General features: G+C 44.0%; 1 protein-coding gene across 1 annotated transcript in view; it reads left to right on the top strand.

Moving 5' to 3' along the window:
- Positions 1 to 8628: 8628 nt before the first annotated feature.
- The window catches only part of TMEM268 (transmembrane protein 268), a 106580-nt gene continuing 104816 nt past the window's right edge, over positions 8629 to 10392 (top strand). Inside the window, exon 1 of the mRNA XM_077283709.1 lies at positions 8629 to 8767. The gene's annotated coding sequence lies outside the window, so the exon portion shown is untranslated. The remainder of the gene's footprint in view (positions 8768 to 10392) is intronic.

The following is a 10392-nucleotide window of genomic DNA, read 5'->3' as shown; positions in this document are numbered from 1 at the left end:
AGAGTAATTACTCACGTGCTGTTGCAGGTTGGCTACTTCCAACGTTAACCCTTGCAAGCGTTGAGCAAGTTCTTGGACGCTGCACATATTGAAGGAATCCGGGAGAGATTTTTTTTTTTTTTGTATGGCTGGACAAACTGTTACGGAACTGCAACACAGAACTAGGATAGAAGGGGGAAAACTGACCCTGCACTGAGACTAGGCTTATACCCTACGATGGAGTGGGCAACCCATACCTTGCAAATAGACCCACCAATGATCCTAGGTTAATCTCAGCAAAGACCTATAGATAGGGGGAAGAAGGTCCCTGAAAGATCTAAGGACTGGGTTAAAAAACAGGTCACCTCCTAATAGAAAACACAGAGAAGGCTGCAGAAACCAACTGAAAAACAGAAACTAAAGATAGCAGAACCAGAGATGCCAGAACTACACAATATCAACCACAGAAAGCTTCAAAGCACCTAGCCAGAACTCTAACGGATTAACACTGTTGTCCAGCAAGGAATGGGAGGCATGTGCTGGGTAATAAAGGGTGATACAATCACCTGACCTAAGGCAACCCAGCACCAGGGGAAAAAGACCAGCAGATACAAATCTACAACAAGATGGCGGATGGTCAAAAACATAACAGATTCTATACCGGAACCTCAGGCAGAGTGTTTAATACTTGGTCTCCTTGGATTGCTTTCAGAGAGACTGAGGAATTGAATGCTTGGCTGCATTGATTGACCCTGTTGGACCACCTGGGGCCCATATCCATCACTTCTATAGTATGCGAACATCAATATAACGTCCATACCTTCGTATAAAGAACCATAGATTCAAATCAGTTGGGACAGAGGACCAGATCCCCCCTCCCCCCCCCTTTTTTTTTTTTTTCTCTCTTCTTCTTCTTTCTCTTTTCTCTTTCCCTACCTCTCTTCTCCACTTAATTCTCTGTTCTTTACATGGTCTAAAGGTACCGTTAGACTAAACAACTTACCAACGATCACGACCAGCGATACGGCCTGGCCGTGATCGTTGGTAAGTCGTTGTGTGGTCGCTGGGGAGCTGTCACACAGACAGCTCTCTCCAGCGACCAACGATCAGGGTAACGACTTCGGCATCGTTGAAACTGTCTTCAACGATGCCGAAGTCCCCCGGTAACCAGGGTAAACATCGGGTTACTAAGTGCAGGGCCGCGCTTAGTAACCCGATATTTACCCTGGTTACCATTGTAAAAGTAAAAAAAAAAAAAAACACTACATACTCACATTCCGATGTCTGTCACGTCCCCCACCGTCAGCTTCCCGCACTGACTGTGTCAGCGCCGGCCGTAAAGCAGAGCACAGCGGTGACATCACCGCTGTGCTCTTCTACAAGTGAACACATCGCTGGATCGGCGTCACACACGCCAATCCAGCGATGACAGCGGGTGATCAGCGACCAAAAAAAGGTCCTGATCATTCCCTACGACCAACGATCTCCCAGCAGGGGTCTGATCGTTGGTCGCTGTCACACATAACGAGATCGTTAGCGGGATCGTTGCTACGTCACAAAAAAGCGTGACGTTGCAACGATATCGTTAACGAAATCGTTATGTGTGAAGGTACCTTAAGCCTTTTCCAGATTCTCCAGCTGACATTAAGAGTTGTGGTGGGTTTGGGCACTCTTGCTTTCGTCTGACAATTTAGTCTTACTTCAGGCTATTTGTCGGTTGAATAGTGGGAACATCTGATACACACTATAAGCGACTATTATCAAAATTAATAGACCTTTAACTTAGTTAGAGGCAATTTGCTCTCAAAACCGCAATTATACCAACTTGTTGATTAATGCAAAAGTGATAAAGTATTTTATTATAAAGTTTTCCATATATTGTATTACTCCTACATTCTTGTATGCGCCTATAATTGCATACGAACATTTGATTTCAACTATGTTTTCATTTGCAACTTAATAAACTTGATTTACACAAAAAAACATAACAGATTCTAACACACGGGGGTGGCAGCATCATGTTGTGGGGTTGATGTGCTGCAGGAGGGACTGGTGCACTTCACAAAATAGATGGCATCATGAGAAAGGAAGATTATTATGTGGCAATACTGAAGCAACATTTCAAGACATCAGCCAGGAATTAACAGTTTAGGCAGAAATGGGTTTCTAAATGGACAATGACCCGAAGCATACTGCCAAAACGGTAACAAAGTGGCTTAAGGATAAGAAAGCCAATGTCTTGGAGTGGCCATCATAAAGCCCCGATCTCAGTCTTATTGAAAATGTTATGGGCAAAGGTGAAAAGGCCGGTGCGAGCAAGGCGACCTACCAAACCTGGATCAGTTACAGCAGTTTTTTCAGGAGGAATGGACCAAAATTCCGACCAACTATTGTGAGAAGTTTGTGGAAGGATATCCCAAATGTTTGACCCAAGTCATTCAGTTTAAGTGCAATGATACCAAGTACTAATGAAATGTATTGTAGCGCTGCGGTATCCACGCTATGCAGTGATGAAGCAGTGACCCAGCAAAGTTCAAAGCAAAAGTCTCTTTAATGTTCAACTGACAGCCCTACACAGTACATGATATCCTCCGGATCGCAGCCGGGAACCAATCCTCCAGTTTGTAACCAATAAGCACGCCAGTCCACCTCCTGAGACCAGTTGCCGTGGGCGACTGTACCGCTGTGTACGCTGTGGGTGTCAGGCCTTCAGCTCCCTTGGCTGTTTGGCTCTGCTTGCCTGTGTTGCTTCACACCAGGTGGAGCTCTGCAGAGCCTCTGGCTCTGCACTCCTGCAAACAGCAGACTGACACTGACACTGAACCTGACTCACCCAAACCCTATACTGCAGGGCAGGGTTTTTAACTGGAATCTGTGGCCTTCAGCCACATGGAAAACCCGGCCTGAATGAAACGGACTGCACCACTACCGTTCCTGTAGTCCGTTTCAAAACACAGAAGCTCAGAGCAGGGTTTTTTTAAATTAGCATGGAACAAATAGTTTGTACAAATAATTTGTCCAAGACTTATACTCACTTGAGGGTCTGGATTAGTGACAGGACCAATATAAAGACAATCTGTGAAGCCTAAAAACCTGTGAAGCAGGTAATCCAGACCGTGGGGAATTGTGTGCACTGACGGGTGTCAGGATACGTTTCTGCAACATGAGCAGATGTATCTATTAAAGAGAATGGACTGTATGTTGGTTATGTGAAGTTTACATGGCCTACCGTGGTTTATGGTTGTGTAATAAACCAGAAATGGACATATTTAAATGAAGAAACTTGCTGTATGTTCAAATATTGCTGCCAAGTGAGTGTACCCCTACCCGCTTAGTGATCGCTACGTCACATGTGGTCGGAGAATGCGGGTACTCTTGTGGCCTTGTTGCTAGGGGCAATGGACTGGTCCTACAAGCTCGGTTGCTGGGGGCAACGGAAGAGGTGCATGTTTCTGGATCCTGCAGCAGTGCAGCCTGGTTGATGGGGGCAACGAGATAACTGCAACAGCACACGCGGAAGCGAGCACCTGGCTGAGGCTTGAAGGAGCCACGAAGCATAAAGCATCTGGCTGTAACTCGGCGGGGTTACGAAGTTTATCAGCACACTCAGCCGAGGTTTGCTCTGGCTCAGGGGAGCGTCTCAATACCAAGAGCGACCGCAGCAGGAGCTGTGCAGAATGCCCAGCGTGAGGTCCAGCGACAGCTGTGGGAAGCGAAGAAGAGAAGTTCTATCACTCCGTGATCCGTGTGCATCTGCAGGAGCTGGTGGGGTGTCCACGGAAGGTATCCCAATAGGGGGTAGTTGCCCAGAAGGGGGTGGTATCCCAAGAGGAGGTAGTTGCCCAAACGGGGGCAGTTGCCCGAAAGGGGCCGAAGTCCCAAAAGGGGGTAGCTATGCAAAATGGGGCAGTATCCCAAAAGTTGGTAGTTGCTCAAAAGGGGATGGTGGCCCTAAAGGGGGAAATGGCCAAAAAAGGGTGCGGAGCAGCCCAGAAAGTGGTAGTTGCCCAAAAGAGGCCGGAGCATCCCGAAGTCAAAGGGGTGGCGCAGACTGACTTTTACCGGGAACAAATGTACTGTGTGTCCAGTCTGCCATATGAATTACCCACCGGAGACGGGGGACATGCAGGGACCGCGTCAGGAGCGCAGGGAGCAGGTGAGTATGTCATATTCACCTTTCCGCGTTCCACCGCTGCTCCGTCTTCCGCGTCCTCTGCAGTGACTGTGCAGGTCAGAGGGCGCCATGACGTATTAGTGTGCGCGCCGCCCTCTGCCTGAACAGTCAGTGCGGAGAAACGGGACGCTGAGGAGCAGCGACGAGAGGTGAGAATGTCATTTTTTTTAGTGCAGTAGCAGCAGCAGCATTACATGTGGCACAATGCTATATGGAGCGTCTATGGGGCCATAAAGAACTGCATGGAGCATTATATGGGGCATCTATGGGGCCATAACTGCATGGAGCATTATATGGGGCATCTATGGGGCCATAAAGAACTGCATGGAGCATTATATGGAACATCTATGGGGCCATAAAGAACTGCTTGGAGCATTATATGGGGCATCTATGGGGCCATAACTGCATGGAGCATTATATGGGGCATCTATGGGGCCATAAAGAACTGCATGGAGCATTATATGGAGCATCTATGGGGCCATAAAGAACTGCATGGAGCGTTATATGGGGCATTTATGGGGCCATAAAGAACTGAATGGAGCATTATATGGGGCATCTTATGGGGCCATAAAGAACTGCATGGAGCATTATATGGGGCATATTTGTATATGGAGCATCTTATAGGGCCATAATGAACTGTATGGAGCATTACAGTCATGGCCAAAAGTATTGACACCCCTGCAATTCTGTCAGATAATACTCATTTTCTTTCTGAAAATGATTGCAAACACAAATTATTTGGTATTATTATCTTCATTTAATTTGTCTTAAATGAAAAAACACAAAAAGAATTGTCCTAAAGCCAAATTGGATATAATTCCACACCAAACATAAAAAAGGGGGTGGACAAAAGTATTGGCACTGGCAAATCATGTGATGCTTCTCTAATTTGTGTATTTAACAGCCCCTGTAACTTACCTGTGGCACCTAACAGGTGTTGGCAATAACTAAATCACACTTGCAGCCAGTTGACATGGATTAAAGTTGACTCAACCTCTGTCCTGTGTCCTTGTGTGTGCCACATTGAGCATGGAGAAAGGAAAGAAGACCAAAGAACTGAGGACTTGAGAAACCAAATTGTGAGGAAGCATGAGCAATCTCAAGGCTACAAGTCCATCTCCAAAGACCTGAATGTTCCTGTGTCTACCGTGCGCAGTGTCATCAAGAAGTTTAAAGCCCATGGCATTGTGGCTAACCTCCCTAGATGTGGACGGAAAAGAAAAATTGACAAGAGATTTCAACGCAAGATTGTGCGGATGTTGGATAAAGAACCTCGACTAACATCCAAACAAGTTCAAGCTGCCCTGCAGTCCGAGGGTACAACAGTGTCAACCCGTACTATCCGTCGGCGTCTGAATGAAAAGGGACTGTATGGTAGAAGACCCAGGAAGACCCCATTTCTTACCCCGAGACATAAAAAAGCCAGGCTGGAGTTTGCCAAAACTTACCTGAAAAAGCCTAAAATGTTTTGGAAGAATGCTCTCTGGTCAGATGAGACAAAAGTAGAGCTTTTTGGGCAAAGGCATCAGCATAGAGTTTACAGGAGAAAAAAAGAGGCATTCAAAGAAAAGAACACGGTCCCTACAGTCAAACATGGCTGAGGTTCCCTGATGTTTTGGGGTTGCTTTTCTGCCTCTGGCACTGGACTGCTTGACCGTGTGCATGGCATTATGAAGTCTGAAGACTACCAACAAATTTTGCAGCATAATGTAGGGCCCAGTGTGAGAAAGTTGGGTCTCCCTCAGAGGTCATGGGTCTTCCAGCAGGACAATGACCCAAAAGACACTTCAAAAAACACTAGCAAATGGTTTGAGAGAAAGCACTGGAGACTTCTAAGGTGGCCAGCAATGAGTCCAGACCTCAATCCCATAGAACACCTGTGGAGAGATCTAAAAATGGCAGTTTGGAGAAGGCACCCTTCAAATATCAGGGACCTGGAGCAGTTTGCCAAAGAAGAATGGTCTAAAAATCCAGCAGAGCATTGTAAGAAGCTCATTGATGGTTACCGGAAGCGGTTGGTCGCAGTTATTTTGGCTAAAGGTTGTGCAACCAAGTATTAGGCTGAGGGTGCCAATACTTTTGTCTGGCCCATTTTTGGAGTTTTGTGTGAAATGATCAATGTTTTGCTTTTTGCTTCATTCTCTTTTGTGTTTTTTTTATTTAAGACAAATTAAATGAAGATAATAATACCAAAGAATTTGTGATTGCAATCATTTTCAGGAAGAAAATGAGTATTATCTGACAGAATTGCAGGGGTGTCAATACTTTTGGCCATGACTGTATATGGGGTCTATTTTGTATGGAGCATCTTATGGGGCCATAATGAACTGTATAGAGCATTATATGGGGCTCCTGATTCAATATGGATATTCAAAAACACTTAACCTACTGATGTCTCAATTAATTTTACTTTTATTGGTATCTACGGTATTTTTATTTTTGACATTTACCGGTAGCTGCTGCATTTTCCACTCTAGGCTTATACTCGAGTCAATAATTTTTCCCAGATTTTTGTTGCAAAATTTTGGGGGTTCGGCTTATACTCGGGTCGGCTTATACTTGAGTATATACGGTAAGTGGTAAAAAAAAATTCCAAACTTTGCTAAAAAGAAAAAAAAATTGCGCAATTTTCCGATATCCGTAGCGTCTCCATTTTTTGTGATCTGGGGTTGGGTGGGGGCTTGTTTTTTGCGTGCCGAGCTGACTTTTTTAATGATACCCTTTTGGTGCGGATACGTCCTTTTTAATTGCATTTTAATGCAATGTCTCAGCCAACAAAAAAAATGTAATTCTGCCGTTTCCAATTTTTTTCTAGCTGCGCCGTTTAGCATGATAGAGGTTCTCTGCTATCCCTGTTTTGTTTTTGTGTTTTGTTTACTTTACATTTCTGTCCTATGCCTCATGGGGTCGGGGAGGGGACAGATTAGGGTTTAACAGAAGCATAATAAGGTTGGAGTCTCAGGCCTCTGTACCTTCAAGAGTACCCCCGAGGCAGGGATAATTAGGGTCTCAGTTCCAGGGATAGTTTGAGACCCCCCCATACTTACCGAAGACAATCACATCGTGACACTGCTCCAGTGATCCTGTAATGTAAGAGATTCGCGATCCTCCCATCCAGCCAGAGACTACTGACTTGGCAAATGGACTGGAGTCATGCAAATTGATCTGCCCATCTCTACTGAAGCAGTCCATAATTAATGGTGGCCCCCATTTCCCAGGATTATCGCTGTGATTCATCAATATTTTTGTTTCTCTTTTTTTGGAGTATAAAAGGTTCCAATATTGACTTTTACATTTGCTTATTATTCATTATTAAATTTGCATCTTTCCAGAATTTTTTACTTTAGTTTTTTTTTTTTTTTTTTTAAATTGCTCGGCATTATGGCCGCTGTGGTTTTTCTTATCCATATGTGTTAACCTAATTGACCATTTGCGACTTTTTGAAAAGGCACAAATTTGGGGTGTAATTATACCCTAATGAAGTCCAAAATGTCATTTTCTTTTGCATACTTGAAGACTAAAATGCAACATTATAAAGGATTCTGCAACTTTTTGCTCTAAAAGGTGCAAAAATAAGTAAAAGGCAAAAGAGCATCTTTTGGTTCTTGCACAAAAATCATCAACCCATGTGCACCTTTTTGAAGAATATGCCTATGGTGTGGCCAATAAAGATGTGGCATCACCATTGTGAACTGGAGTTTCCAAATGCAATGGAGAGTCGCTAGGAATTAAATAGTTGCGTAGTTAGTGGAGTTGTCCGTCCTTGAGACGGGAAGGGAGATTAGGACCCTTTTTACAGAAGCAGCTGAGATTCTGGCTATTCTCTTTATCCAATTGTAGGTTTGCTTTATTTCTCCACCAAGAATTTAAGAATCATAGCCTCAAACTTGCAGTTTTCTTACTACGTGCAAAACAAGTATGGTGTTTCCATTATGCCGCCACCAGAGATTACTGGTTTGCATTGAAAAGGTGCCACGTATACCTAGTAACCCCCAGAGATTAGTGGCCGACATTGTATAGTTACTAGATACGTGTTGGATAGTTTTTAAAGTGGACACCAGGGAAGTGGAATCTGCCAAATAATCCCAAAAATACAATGCTGCCGCAGTAAAATGTTACTGTGTAGCACAATTGGGAAATCCAAGGAGTTTAGTGACTGCACGTCCTGGCAATCGCTTCGTAATGTAATGCACTGTACACTGGAAGAAATTCTCCACCCTTGGATACGTTGAATATTTTTCCGCTGGCAGGATTTTGATGAAATTAATCCTTTCCTAATGGGGATTTCATTGAAAGAGTGATCTTTTAAGGGTCTACAAACATGAAAACAAACTTACCCACCCTTCCAAAACTTGTCGCTGACCTTGGGGCACAATAATCCTTGTTTTTTTTTTCTACATTTTACCAAGTAACTCTGACTCAATTAACACTGAACAGTCAGATAGGAAGGAGGAGACACAGTGCCGTGTGAGAACGCAAAGGAATCTTTATGAGCAGATTAGTCAGGAAGACGACAGAGTAAGCCTGAAGTTTACCGAAAGTCAGCAAAAGGCACACAGGGGATAGCACCCATCTAGAAGAGCCAAGAAGAGAGCGGGCGCAGACGACTTTCAGGTAGGGGCATTATTAAATCGAATATTAGACTGACTACATCAGACCGTCCTTATAGTACAAGGGCCTTCCTCTGCTTACAGGTGGAAGCTCTGCCAGTCTCCAGGCTCTTGCCAAACCCTCATTACCAACCTGCCTTCACTGCTTGAGAATCTAAAAGTTGGCAGAGACTCCTCTTTACACAATAACACTTCTAGATACACATTATAAAGGATTTATCCAAATAATGGGCAGCACGCTGGCTCAGTGGTTAAAGACAATATCTCCAAATTGATAGAAAATTTAGATTGTGAGCCCCAATGGGGACAGCGATGCTGATGCCTGCAAAGCACTGTGGAATTAATGGCGCCATATAAGTAAAATATTGAAGCTACCGCAGCAACAAATGTTCCCAATGTGAAGGCCGAAAATGGAAACTTGGCATTGATTTGGCAGAGAGTGATGCCGTGGACCTTCACCTTCCCAGTGTCCAGCCTATGCCTCTGGTTTATCAAGACTGATGTTTTGCACTCCAGTCGTGATGGGCAATGCACTGGAGTAAGATGCTTCAAAGTTTTTAAGAGGTGTCTCCATTCGTATTACTCCTCACCCCTACTTTCTGCTCTAACACCCAACCCGGTAGATATCTGTAGACGTGACACCACCAACCTTCACCTCCTGATGCGGAAGAGAGCCCCTTTTTAAGACATATGTCTGCACATAAGGAGCCTTTGGGTGGCTTACAGTATATGTCTGACATAGTATGAACAGACCCAAAGATAGAAGGGGTCACTGTATTTAATTCGGGTAACTTTGATTGCATCAGTCCATATGACAAACTGCACTCCTTCCCCTTCAAAGAATCGGGATGAGAAAAGGATTGAAAATCAATATCCGGATCAGCGACATATGGCCAATCCTAGTCGTCGTCTGTTCATCCATGGTCTACTCTGTATTATTCTGTAAGTTGCTTCATTTTTCAAACTATGTTCTGATAATATGACATGCGGTGGAAATGACAGGTTAAGCCTTACAAAGAGGGGGCTTTGTTATAAATCTGGTTATTAATCCGCACGACGAGGACTCGTTTCTATATGCGTGACCAGAACAAATGGCGTTTCTAATGTCATGATACACCGAATACTTTCCGCTTATGTGTGTGACTGGTGATTTTGATCAGCGGGTGTATTCATAGCAGAGAATGCATATTAAATGTAAAATATTCCAAATTCCTAGAAAGTATCGTTCCATCCAGTATGTCCAATCCACATGCATATAGATATATGCCGCCTTGACCTACTTTCATCAATAGGATTTATGGTTGTGACTTTTATGGTAGTAATAGCTCTAGTGACTTATTTGGCCGTGACTTAAAGGGGATGATTTAAATATTTTCTCTTTACATTGGGGCCCTCACAATCTCTTGCCTGCAGTGAGGAATATGAATGAAAGTGGCAGTGGAGCAAGCGGCTCCATTCAAACCTATTGGGATGTACAGAACAACTAGACATGTTACAGTGACAAAGAACTGTTGCTTTTTGAGTTAACTAGCATCCAAGAAAAGATGCAAGGTTTCTGGCTTAGCTTAGACCAGGTCGCATCAGCGAAAATCAGTAGATTCAATGTTAAAACAAAACTTAAAGGGTGGA

The sequence above is a fragment of the Ranitomeya variabilis genome, chromosome 2 (genome assembly GCF_051348905.1).
Source record: "Ranitomeya variabilis isolate aRanVar5 chromosome 2, aRanVar5.hap1, whole genome shotgun sequence".
NCBI classification, from domain to species: domain Eukaryota; kingdom Metazoa; phylum Chordata; class Amphibia; order Anura; family Dendrobatidae; genus Ranitomeya; species Ranitomeya variabilis.
Note: the sequence above shows the minus strand (reverse complement) of the source record. Positions and strands in the feature narration are given on the sequence as shown.